The sequence below is a fragment of the Aotus nancymaae genome, unplaced genomic scaffold, assembly GCF_030222135.1.
Source record: "Aotus nancymaae isolate 86718 unplaced genomic scaffold, 86718_ANA_hifiasm-v0.15.2.pri h1tg000004l, whole genome shotgun sequence".
Taxonomy (NCBI): domain Eukaryota; kingdom Metazoa; phylum Chordata; class Mammalia; order Primates; family Aotidae; genus Aotus; species Aotus nancymaae.
The window spans coordinates 63,566,038-63,579,869 of record NW_026988415.1 but is presented as its reverse complement, the minus strand read 5'-3'; the positions used below and the strand labels follow the sequence as shown (position 1 = coordinate 63,579,869).

At 36.7% G+C, this 13,832-nt stretch overlaps 1 non-coding gene across 1 annotated transcript; it reads right to left on the bottom strand.

Annotated features, from left to right (window-relative positions):
- Positions 1-7,269: 7,269 nt before the first annotated feature.
- Positions 7,270-7,396, bottom strand: LOC135269396 (small nucleolar RNA ACA64). The gene has a single exon (XR_010337688.1). It is a non-coding gene; the product is annotated as a small nucleolar RNA ACA64 (small nucleolar RNA).
- Positions 7,397-13,832: the final 6,436 nt, after the last annotated feature.

Sequence of the window (13,832 nt, the reverse complement as noted above, 5' to 3'; positions counted from 1 at the left end):
ATGTGCCTGCAGAACAGAAAAAAGAAACTATTCCATTAGGGTGCCAACTAAAAACATGAAGAAAATTATAACCTGATGCTCTTTAGAATATTATTGTAGCCCAGAAATAATTGATGATTCAACTTTCACTCAAAAACAAAAGTCGGACCTAGAAATAGAAATTCCATTTGACCCAGCAATCCCATTACTGGGTATATATCCAAAAGATTATCAATTGTTCTACTACAAGGACACATACATACGAATATTCATTGCAGCACTGTTTACAATAGCAAAGGCCTGGAACCAACCCAAATGCCCACCGATGATAGACTGGACAGGGAAAATATGGCACACATACACCATAGAATACTATGCAGCCATCAAAAACGATGAATTTGTGTCCTTTGTAGGGACATGGATGAACCTGGAAACAATCATTCTCAGTAAACTGACACAAGAACAGAAAATCAAACACTGCATGTTCTCATAGGTGGGTGTTGAACAACGAGAACACATGGACACAGGGACGGGAGCATCACACACTGGGGTCTGTTGGGGGGGAGTGGGGAGGGACAGCGGGGGGTGGGGAGTTGGGGAGAGATAACATGGGGAAAAATGCCAGATATAGGTGGTGGGGAGGAAGGCAGCACATCACACTGCCACGTATGCACCCATGCAACAATCTTGCATGTTCTTCACATGTACCCCAAAACTTAAAATGCAATTAAAAACAACCAAAAACACAAAAAAACAAAAGTCAAGGCCGTAGTCTAGTTTTGTCAGTTATAGTTTTCCTTTGAAACAATTCCTCTCTGGTCCTCCTTTTCTACTAAGGAGAAATTACAGTAAGACCAATTTGTGTGAGAAATAAGTTTTAGGCTTATTATACTTGGCCTGATTATTTACATAAAGTGCAGCAAGAATTGTTTGACCCTATAGGCTCTTTTCAAGTTGACTTTGCTGAACTTTACCTAAAAATATGTTATTCAAGTCAAAGCACTGGAAAAATAACCAGTGTCTCCAACTGTCTTATTATTATTATTAATATTTTAAAAAAGACTAGTAGTAAACTTATGCAAATAACTCTGTTGTTATAAAATCAGAATATGCATGAACAATTTCCAAATTTTGGAGAACTCAGAAAAGTAAATTTGCTAACAAAAACATACTTTGCCCAATTGCTCTAGACTATAACTAAAAAATAAATAAATAAATAAATAAATAAATAAATAAATAAAAAAGATTTCCATGACTCTTTAACCAAATCAGCAGGCTTTCAAACAAAGTGTTGTTTGTTCACCTTGAAACTGCCATTCACAAGCCAAGCAGCTCTTGTCAGCTGAGAGCTGTTTATCTGGCACTGAAAAATCTAGCAGCTCTTCACATTGTTAGAATCAGTCCTAGGAGAAAAAGAGGTTCCCTGCTAATGAATATCTCCTCCTTGCATCCCCAGATAGAATGATCGTATAAAAACCACATTCATTTTATCATGGAACTCTTTGGGGCACTATTGTTTTCATTAGCATAGCGGTAGCTGTGGTTAGCATTCCATAGAAAGGCAATAAGTGTCCCTTAAGTGGAAATTCTCGAGTCCAAACTTCCAGTAGTTGTCACTGGAAAAGGGCTCACCGGCATTCGCCATAAGCCCCAGTAAACATTCCACAAAGAGCTATCAAATGAAGGATTTGTCCTGACCAGCACTCTAGCTTCCACCCTATATTCTGTAGGCTCAGGCAATCTTTCTAGTTCCCATTTAGTGTGTCCAATGAACATTTCTCAAAGGGCAGATTTACACATCTTCAGTTTTATAGTACTAGATAGGGGAAACATCCCTTAGTGAGATACGATACCCATTTTCACAGAAAATTTAGATAAAGGAGTCACAACTACCTTAAAGAAAGCCTGTTTAAACATCTCAAATTTCATAATCTTATCAATCTTTACATTTTTATGTTCTGGTTCCAGGAACTTTTCTTCTCTACCACCAAACCATTTTACTGTTTCTGGTGTAAAAGTATTTGAGTCCTCAGCATGGAGTTGAGCCAAAAGACTCAAGCCCTTTTGTCAATCTTTAACTCACCTCAACATTGCCCCTGGTAATGTTAGCTTCCTCATTATAATTTTTCCCTTTTGTTTTTTCTGAAATTCCTCCAACCTGGGGCCAGTGTAGAAAACTGATGTGAAACCTTTTAATGTAGGGGTCCAGCAGGGGCTCCCTTTGTTTCAGCCAACCTTTGATAGTGTTGTAAAGACCTTTGCTGTAACTCCATCGATTTTCATTTCATTTCATAATAACCATCTAAAGATTTCCACAAATCTGGGATGAGTGCTTTGACTCCCTTTTGCCTTTCGCTTTTTGTTGTTGTTGTTGTTAATTACTGTAATGTTCTATTGACATTTGTAAGACCCATGAAGGACAGCAAATTTGATAAGGCTTCTCAAACAGTTGTTTCATTCTGTAGGAGTAATGTCATCCAGCATGCCTGTATAGAAGGGGCCCCCTTAACCACAGCTTTTACCATGATCTCAGTAATAGGCATATTCAGTGGAAACATATCTTGGTTATCATAAAGCCAGTCCTACATGGCTTGCATGTAAGGAATATCAGCTGCTTCATCTGGGATGCTCCACTTGGTATTTTGCAGATATAGTTGGGAAATCCACTTCTCAGGGCAAATAGACCTTACAGTGGCATTCATCCAGTCCACTGAGTTGGTTGTTCTCTCACAAATAACCTGCTCTGCATCTGGATCACTTATCATCATCAGTGATTGTCTAATAGTGAGCTATGTGTTCTGTATCAACCCAAACATGCTCTTTCATTCTGTAACATTTAAAATTAAAGATACTACCCTTAAAGTAGTTATTTTTACATTCTATTATAGTAAAGGTTTCTCAGGAAGCTGATGACATCAATCTACAAAATTGCACAGTTTCTTTACATTATACTCTATGGTTTTAATAGTTCCTTGGTTTTGCTCTTCCCCTACATTAACTATCTTCTTGGTAACCACGGGTCTTTGAGTACTTTCTGTTGCCCCTGGATAATTGTGCCCTTGGGGTGCAGCTTTCAGGCTGGTGGCATAAGCTCAGACTGACTTAAATCTGACCTCTGTCTAGCATCAGGGTCCAACTCAGCATTCTTCTTTTTTTTTTTTTTGAGATGGAGTTTTCGCTCTTGTTGCTCAGGTTGTAATGCAATGGTGTGATCTCGGCTCACCACAACCTCGGCCTCCTGGGTTCAAGTGATTCTCCCACCTCAGCCTCCCGAGTAGCTGGAATTACAGGCATGTGCCACCACACACAGCTAATTTTGTATTTTTATCAGAGATGGGGTTTCTCCACGTCGGTCAGGCTGGTCTTGAACTCCTACCTCAGGCGATCCACCCACCTCTGCCTCTCAAAGTGCTGGGATTACAGGAGCAAACCACAGTGCTCAGCCTCAACATTATACTTTAATTTCATTTTATCTTGTACAGATAATAATAAGTGAGGAGTCAAAGTTTCTAATTCCCTACCTTTTAATTTTCTCTTTATTAATTTAGTTTTGTCTGTATATATATATATACACACACATATATATAATTTTAGTTATTTATTTTTTTGTGATGGAATCTTGTTCTGTCTCTCAGGCTAGAGTGCAGTGGTGCAATTTTGGCTCACTGCAACCTCTGCCTCCTGTGTTCAAGTGATTCTCTTACTATAAACACACACATACACACTCATACAAAGATCTCATAGTTTTTACTTCAGGACTCTAGCAATTATATATTAATACAAACTCATTGGTTTACAAAAAACTAAAAATAAACAAAAAGAAAACAGTTGGATTCAAACAGTGGTTTTTACCTCAGTAGAAAAGTAACAGCAGATTTAATGCAGGCAGAAAAAAAAAATAGAGAAATAGACAACTTAGTAACTGTATAGTTGCAGGTTGACCTTTAGGCTCTGAATTTTTCCTGCATGTAATTTGCTCATCAGTTTAAAATGTGTACAGCAGACCATAATATGTAAGCAGCTGGAGTACTAGAAAACCTGGAATGCCTTCAAACTTTGCCATTTTACCTACATATTTGCAAGTAGAGGCACCATAAAACCAATAAGTTACAAAAAGAGAATCATTCTCCTTCTCTTTCTTTATTTTTATGTATTTATGTATTTATTTTGGGATGGAGTCTTGCTCTGTCACCCAGGCTGGAGTGCAGTGGCATGATTTTGGCTCGCTGCAACCTCCGCCTCTTGTGTTCAAGTGATTCCTCTGCCTCAGCCTCCCAAGTTGCTGAGACCATAGGCATGCACCACCACACTTGGCTGATTTTTGTATACTTAGTAGAGACGGGGTTTCACCATGTTGGCGAGGCTAGTCTTGAACTCTTGACCTCAAGTGATCTTCCTGCCTCAGCCTCCTAAAGTGCTGGGATTACAGGTGTGAGCCACCATGCCCAGCCTCTTTCTTCATTCTTAGATTGTTTCTTGCCTCTTTTTCTCAAAAGGAGGACCTGAACTACTGTGGTCTAGAGTTGTGTGTGTGTGTGTGTGTGTGTGTGTGTGTGTGTGTGTGTGTGTATTAATGTGTGCTGATTGTGAATAGGGCTCCACAGTGTTTCACCACTGAGTCATTTCTGCCCTCTTACATGTCTGTTTCTCTCACCAGAGGTCTACCACCTCCAAGAGGGCTCAAAATGACTAGTGATCAGCTCTCATATGCTGGACAAGGCCTTTTTAAACCAATTTTGTTGGTTCCTTCTAGGGCTACTTCATGTCATCAGGCGGTCAACTCTCAGATACTCCCACTCAGCCCCCAGTCACCCAGGAGTGCCATTTGGCTGGGAGGAGCTAAATGCTCTTTCTCTTTGGAGCCAAAAAGCTCAGCCTCTCATTTGTCTATGCACATTACAGTTCAGTTCCTCATGCAAATGTGCAGACAAGCCAACTGACCTTAATTTTGGGAGGAAAAAACAGTGGAGAAGATCCTTTGAAATGCACCTCTGAACTAGAAACCAAATGAGATACCCAAAAGGGAGGGTGATTCTCTTTGTTAGAAAAAGCCAATGGAGAAAACCCTTTAGAATGTACCTGTAAACTAGAAATAGAATGCTAAACAACAGCTTCCCAGGAGAAAAAAACTTGGCCCAGACCCCTTCCTGAAAACTATCCTCAACCATCCCCTAACATTGTAGCTCTCACCTGCCATTACACATGCCAAAGTCAAATTCTCTCTCAGAACAAGGTAATTTCTGGTATCTCCAAAACCCAAAGAGATCAGTTAATGCAATACAAGAAAGCAGAGCTTAAGCCTTAAGAATCTGCTCATGACTCTTGCAACTCCACAAAGAAAGCTAAACACCACAAAAGTGGCATAAATGGCAGCTTTATTCTTAGTTCTTTAAGATGTCTGAGTCATTAGAAGCCCTCTCTAGATTTTTGAGTTTGTACGGAAGATGGCAAAATTGGAAGGGGAATAGGGAGAAAGAAAGGTAATTGAAAGAACATTTTACCTTTTTAAGAAAGGAAGTGAACAGAGAAACCGAGTACATATATTTTTTTTTTCCTACAGCTGTGAGAAATTTTACGCAATTCAGAAGGCTTGCTACTCACAATTTGGAATTCTCATTCTGATTTGACCAAGTTGGGTAGAGCTGGTCATATTCAATGAGAGAATAACTAAAACAAACAATGTGATTACTGAGTACTCTAATGGTAAGAAGTTAAAACCAGCTGGATGTCAGTTTTAACTTTTAATCATTAAGAAGAACTTTCAAAATGAAAACAAAAAACAAAACAACAACAACAACAACAACAACAACAAAAAACCCTAAACTACTTATCTAGGAATGGGGCCCATGCACAAGACTGCTCTCTACTATTTTAGAAGCAGAAAAAAGCTCAGACTCATCTTCCCTGTTGGAGGTGAGCTGAAACTCCAGAGGGAGTTACCTGCTTTCCATTGTTACAGAAAAAGTAAAATTCACCTTCTTTGTTGGAAACAAGTACAACTCCAGAAAAGGAGTCATACAACAATATAAACCTCAGATTTTAATAAACTTTTGGGAGATCAGAGACTCTCCTTAAGAGGGCCTCCAAGGCCAGTATATTTTTCTATTGGTTTGAGCAATAACAATATCTCAAACTGTTACTGAGCTTGGTTAGATTTGACAAAGATCAGGAGAACCTCTACTCAGAGTTCCTTCATGGTTACCAATTTGTAAAACAAAGAGTATCTGAGAGAACACTCCATCGATTTAGAAGTTTATTTTGCCAAAGTTAAGAACATGCCCATGATATAGCCTCAAGAGGTCCTGACGACATGTGCACAAGGTGGTTGGGCTACAACTGGTTTTATACATTTTAGGGAGACATAAAACATTAATCAATACATGTAAAATGTACATTGGTTTTGTCTGGAAAGATGGGACAACTGGAGTTCTGGGCTTTCAGGTGATAAGTGGATTAAAAGATTGCCTGATTGGCAATTGGTTGAAAGAGTTATTATCTAAAGACCTGGAATTAACAGAAAGAAATGTCTGCATTATAATAAGGGGTTGTAGAGAACAAGGCTTTATCATGTAGGTGAAGCCTCCAAGTAGCATACTTCAGAGACAGTAGATTTTAAATGGTTTTTATTAAAGAGTCTGTTCTATCAGTCTTAAGGTCTCTGTGTTGATGTGAATGCTGGTCAGCTGTAAGGCATGTCTTACACACCTCCCTCACTTTCCATTATGACTAAAACTAGTTTATCAGATTAACTTTGGAATGCCTTCAACCAAGAAAGAGAGGTCTGTTTAGATCATTGGGGGCTTATAATTTTTTTGGTTTATACTTTTTGTTTTATTTTTTAATTTGTATGGGGACATAGTAGGAATACATATATATATATATATATATGAGGTATATTAGATGTTTTCACACAAGCATTAAATGTAAAATGAGCACAGCATGAAGAATGGGGCATCCATTTTCTCAAGCACTTCCCTTTTGAGATACAAACAATCCAATTACATTCATTAAGTTATTTTAAACTGTACAATTAACTTATTATTGACTATAGTCACCCTGTTGTGTTATCAAATAGTCAGTTTTATCCATTTTTTTCTATTTTTTTTTTAGACAAACAGTTTTATTTGAAAAACAGAGCCAGCTGAGTATCCCCCTTCCCACAGACCTGACAGTGTCAGCCTCAGTTGTGGGAGGACCAGATTCCTGCAGAGAGAAGAAATGGTTAGGGGTCAGAGGCCAGACCCGAGGGCTAGACCACACGAGTGGTCACACTGGGGAGGAGGCCACAGTGCCCACCAGGGCCTGGGTTTCACTGCTGCACATGGGGCAGTGCACAGTGAGTTGAGGCCCCTGGAGGCTCTGGGTGCCAAATGTCACCCATGGCCATGGCCAAAACTGGGGGTGATAATCAACCAATGCCAGTGGCCCCAAACACTAGTGGGATGTGTGTGGCCAACACTGTTGGACCTACCTGGGCAGAAAGATCATTACTTTTATTTTTATTTTTGGTACTCACTAACAATTCTCGCCCCCGCTGCTAGCCCCGCACTACACTTTCCAGCCTCTAGTAACCATTATTCTACTCTCTAAGTCCATGAGATCTTTTTTTTAACTTTCAGATCCCACAAATAAGTAAGAACATGTGATGTTTGTCTTTATGTGCCTGGCTTATTTCACTTAACATAATAATGTTCAGTTTCGTCCGTGCTGTTGCAAAGGGCAGGATCTCATTTTTTTGTGGTTGAATAGTACTCCATTGTGTATATGTATCACATTTTCTTTATCCATTCATCTACTAATGGACGCTTAGGTTGCTTCCAAATCTTAGCTATTTTAAGAAGTGCTGCAACAAACATAACAGTGCAGATGTCTCTTCAATGCATATATTTCTTTTTTGGGGGGTATATATCCAGCAGTTGGCATGTTGGATCATATGGTACCTTGAGTTTTAGTTTTTTGAGGAATCTCCAAACTCTTCTTCATAGTGGTTGCACATTTACATTCCAAACATACATGATGTTTAGCACGTTTTCTTTTTCTTTTCCTTTTTTTTTTTGAGATGGAGTCTCACACTGTTACCCAGGTTGGAGTGCAGTGGCGCGATCTCAGGATCTCAGCTCACTGCAACCTCTGCCGCCCAGGTTCAAGTGATTCTCTTGCCTCAGCCTCCCGAGTAGCTGGGATTATAGGCACCTGCCACTGTGCCTGGCTAATTTTTCTTTTTGTATTTTTAGTAGAGACAGGGTTTCACCATCTTGGTCAGGCTAGTCTTGAACTCCTGACCTCATGATCCACCCACCTCAACCTCCCAAGTAGCTGGGAGTACAGGTGCATGCCACCCTGCCTGGCTAATTTTTGTATTTTTTGTAGAGACGGGGTCTTGTTGTGTTGCCCAGGCTGGTCTCAAACTCCTGAGCTCAAGTGATCCATCTTCTTCCTTTCTGATTTAGATGCTTTGGTATCTTTCTCTTGTTTGATTGCTTTTCCTAGGACTTCAAGTACTATATTGTGGTAAATATGGGCATTTATGTCATGTTTAGATCTTAGAGAAAAGCCTTTCGGTTTTTCTCTATTCAGTAGGATACTAGTTATGGGTCTGTCATATATAGTTTTTATTATGTTGACATTTGTTTCTTCTATTCCTAGTTTTTTGAGGGTTTTTATCATAAAGGGATGTTGAATTTTATTAAATATTTTTCAGCATCAATTAAAATGATCTGATTGGATTTTTTTTATCCTTCATTCTATTGATATGATGTAGCACATTGATTGATTTGCATATACTAAACTCTCCTTGCATCCCAGGAATATATAGTACTGGTCATGATCAATTATTTTTCTAATTTATTGTTGAATTCAGTTTGGTAGTATTTTGTTGAGAATTTTTGCATAAATATTCATCAGAGATATTAGCCTGCAGTTTTCTTTTTATGATGTGTCTTTGTCTGGTTTTGGTATCAGGGTACCTCTGGCCTTGTAGAATGAGTTTGGAAGTTTTCCCTTGTGTTCTATTTTTTAAAAAATAGTTTGAGTAGAATTGGTATTAGTTCCTTAGAAGTTCAGCAGAATTTAGCAACAAAGCCATTGGCTCTTGAGCTTTTCTTTAGTGAGAGACTTGTTATTATGGCTTCAATCTTGTTACCTGTTATTGGTCTTTCCAGATCTTGGATTTCTCCCTATTTTAATCTTGGTAGGTTCTATGTGTCTAGGAATTTGTCTATGTCTTCTAGATTTTCCAATTTATTGAAATATAGTTGCTCATAGTAGCCACTAATGATCTTTTAAATAGCTGCAGTGTCAGTTGTAATGTCTCCTTTTTCATTTCTGATTTTATTTATTTGAATCTTCTGTTCTTACTCTGGCTAAACGTTTGTCAATTTTGTTTAACTTTTCAAAAAATTAGCCTTGTGTTTTATTTATCTTCTATATGTTTTTCCATTTCAACTTCATTTATTTCTGCTATGACCTTTATTATTCCTTTTCTTTTACTAACTTTGTTTTTTTTTTCTAGTTTTCTATCTCTTTAGAGAGAATTGTTGAATAGTTTATTTGAAGTGTTTTTTAAATGTAGGCACTTTCAGCTGTAAACATCCTTCTGAATATTGCTTTTGTTATATCCCATGAATTTGGATTTGTTCTGTTTCCATTATTATTAGTTTCAAAAAAATTTTTAATTTTCTTCAGTAATTTTTCATTGACCCACTGGTCATTGAGAAGCATATTGTTTAACTTCAATATATTTCAATAGTTTCCAAATTTTTTCTTGTTTTTAATTTCTAGCTTTATTCCATTGTGATCAGAGATGTGTGATATTATTTCCATTTTTGAATGTTTTAAACTTGGTTTGTGACTTAACATGTGGCCTATCCTTGAGAATGATCCATGTGTTGAAGAAAAAAATTGTGTATTCTGTAGTAATTGAATGAAATTTTCTGTAAATATCTATTAGATGCACTTGGTCTATATTGCAGATTGAGGCTGATGTTTTCTTGTTTATTTCTTGGAAGATCTGTCCAGTGCTGAAAGTGGGGTGTTGATGTCTGCTGCTATTATTGTACTGGGGCCTATCTCTCTTTTTAGCTCTAATAATATTAATATTTGCTTTATTTATCTGGGAGATCCAGTGTTGAGTGCATATATATTTAAAATTGTCTTATGCTCTTGATGAATTGACTCCTTTATCATTATGTAGTGACTGCCTTTTTCTCTTCTTACAGTTTTTGTCTGGAAATCTATTTTGTCTGATACAAGTATAGATACTATTGCTTTTTTTTTTTTGGTTTCCCTTCACATACAATATCTTCTTCCATTCCTTTATTTTAAGTATATGTGCATGTTTTTAGGTAAAATGTATTACTTGCAGGAAACAGATAGGTGAGTTTTGTTTTTTTATCCCTTCAGCCAGTCTGAGTCTTTTGATTGTTGAGTTTAGTTTGTTTACATCCAATGTTATTATTAATAAGTAAAAACTTAGTCCTGCCATTTTATTTGCTCTGGTTGTTTTCTAGTCTCTTATTTTTTTCCTTCCTACCTTCATTTAGTAAAGGTGATTTTCTCTGGTGAAATTATTTAGTTTCTTGCTTTTAATTTTTTTGTGTATTTTTTGTGTGTATCTTGGTTTGAACTTGTGATGAAGCTTGCAAATACTATCGTGTTACCCATTATTTTAACCTGATAACAACTTGACACCATTTACGTAAACAAACAAGCAAAAAGAAAATTAATAAAAAGTATCTTTAACTTTGTCCCCCCCTTTTCAATATTTTTGTTATTTCTATTTATATCTTATTATACTCTCTATGGTTTCAAAACTGTAGTTATTATTTTCTATTGGTTTATTGTTTAGTCTTTTTAGTTAGGATAAGAGTAATTTACACACCACAGTTACAGTGTTGTCATCTGGTGTTTGGTTTTCTGTTCCCCTGTTAGTTTGTTGAGGATAATGGCTTCCAACTGCATCCATGTTGCTGCAAAGGGCATGATCTCATTTCTTTTTATAGAAGTATTTCACAGTATGTCTGTACCACATTTTCTTTATCCAGTCTATCATTGATGGGCATTTAAGTTGATTCCATGTCTTTGCTATTGTGAATAGTGCTGCAATGAACATACATGTCCATGTATACTTATAAGAGAATCATTTATATTCCTTTGGATATATACTCAATAATGAGATTGCTAGGTCAAATAGTATTTCTGCCTCTAGGTCTTTGAGGAATTGTCACACTGTCTTCCAACTGACAAAGATGGTATCTCATTGTGGTTTTGATTTGCATTTCTCTAATGATAATGATGTTGAGTTTTTTATCATATGCCTGTTGGTCACATAAATGACTGCTTTTGGGAAGTGTCTGTTCATTTCATTTCCCACTTTTTAATGGGATCATTTGTTTTTTTCTTGTAAATTTGTTGTTATTTGTAGACCTTTGACAGATGGATAGATTGCAAAAATTTTCTCCCATTCTGTAGGTTATCTGTTCATTCTAATGATAGTTTATTTTACTGTGCAATATATTTAGTTTAATTAGATCCCATTTGTCAATTTTTGCTGTTGTTGCTATTGCTTTTGGCATTTTTGTTATAAAATCTTCATTTGTGCCTAGGTCCTGAATGGCATTGCCTAGGTTTTCGTCTAGGCTTTTTATAGTTTTAGGTTTTACATTTAAGTCTTTAACCTATCTTGAGTTAATTTTTGTATAAGGTGAAAGAAAGGGGTCTAGTTTCAATTTTCTGCATATGGCTAGCCAGTTCTTCCAGCACTATTTATTAAATAAAGATTATTTTCCCTATTGCTTGTTTATATCAGGTTTGTCAAAGATCAGATGGTTGTAGGTGTGTGGTATTATTTCTGAGTTCTCTATTCTGTACTATTGATCTAGGTGTGTGTTTTTGTACCAGTACCATGCTGTTTGGATTACTGTAGCCTTGTAGTATAGTTTGAAGTCAGGTAGTGTGATTACTCAAGCTTTTTTTTTTTTTCTTCTTAGGATTGTCTTGACTATTTGAGCTTTTTTTGGTTCCATATTAATTTTAAAGTAGTTTTTTCCCCCTAATTTTGTGAAGATTGTCAATGGTAGTTTAATGAGACTATTCAATTAACAGCATTGAATCTATAAATTGTTTTGGGCAGTCTTACCATTTTCATGATATTGAGTCTTCCTATCCACAAACATGAAATTTATTTCCATTTGTTTGTGCCCTCTCTGATTTTTTTGAGCAGTGGTTTTTGGTTCTCCTTGAAGGTATCTTTTACTTTCCTTATTTCTAGATATTTTATTTTTTTTGTAGCAATTGTGAATGGATGTTCATTCATGATTTGGCTCTCTGCTTTCCTGTTGTTGGTATATAGGAATGCTGGTGAATTTTGAACATTGATTTTACAACCTGAGACTTTGCTGAAGTTGCTTATTAGCTTAAGAAGCTTTTGGGCTGAGACAATCAGGTTTTCTAGATATAGAATCATATAATCTGCAAACAAAGATAATTTGACTTCCTCTTTTCCTATTTGAATACCCTTTATTTATTTCTCTTGCCTGATTGCCCTGGCCAGAACTTCCAATCCTATGTTGAATAGGAGTGGTGAGAGAGGACATTCTTGTCTTGTGCCAGTTTTTAAGGCTAATACTCCTAGTTTTTACCTATTCAGTATGATATTGGCTGTAGGTTTGCCATATATAGCTCTTATTATTTTTAGGTATGTTTTTTTCAATATGTGGTTGATTGAAAGGTTTTAACATGAAGGGATGTTGAATTTTATCGAAGACCTTTTCTGCATCTATTGAGAGAATCATGTCTTTTGTCTTTAGTTCTGTTTTTGTGATGAATCACATTTATTTATTTGCATATGTTGTAACAACCTTGTATCCCAGGAATGAAGTCAACTTGATTGTGGTTTATAAGCTTTTTGATGTACTGCTGGATTTGATTTGCCAGTATTTTATCGACAATTTTATGCATCAATGTTTATCAAGGATATCGGCCTGAAGTTTTCTTTTTGTTGTTGTTGTATTTCTGCCAGATTTTGGTATCAGGATGCTGCTGGCATCATAGAATGAGTTAGGGAGGAGTCCCTTCTTTTCAATTTTTGGAAATAGCTTCAGTAGAAATAATACCAGCTATTCTTTGTATCTCTGGTATAATTCATCTGTGTGATTCATAAAAAGTAGAAAACGTAAAGCTAGATGTGATATTAGAAACGATCTAATTGGAGGGGTGCAGTGGCTCACACCTGTAATCCTAATCCTTTTGGGAGGCCAAGATGGGTGGATTACTTGAAGTCAGGAGTTTGAGACCAACCTGGACAACATGGTGAATCCCCATCTCTATTAAAAGTACAGAAACTAGCCCAGCATGGTGGCACATGCCTGTAGTCCCAGCTACTCAGGAGGCTGAGGCAGGAGACTCACTTGAACCCAGGAGTTGGAGGTTGCAGTCAGTCTAGATTGTACCACTGCACTCCTGCTTTGATAACAGAGTGAGAGTCTGTCTCAAAAAAAACAAACAAATAAAAAAATAAACGATCTAATCCAAACTCCTCACATTTTACAGATGAAGAGGAGGTCAAAATTCTTAAGTGCTCAAAATCACACATGTAATTATTAACAGTGGCAAAACCTAGACAAACTAGGTGTCTTGGCTGTGCAAAGTTAATTCAATAAATACTTTTTTACTTTTGTCAGTAATTACTGATTTTATAGGTCTTGCTCTAAAAATAATTAAATACTATACTCCGAAGCAATAGAAATACAGATTATAAACTTCTGAACAGCTATGACCAATACTAACCTGTTCTATATAGTAATATTTTAAGCATGTAGAATAGCTCAAAGGTGCACAAAAATATTTCATGAAGA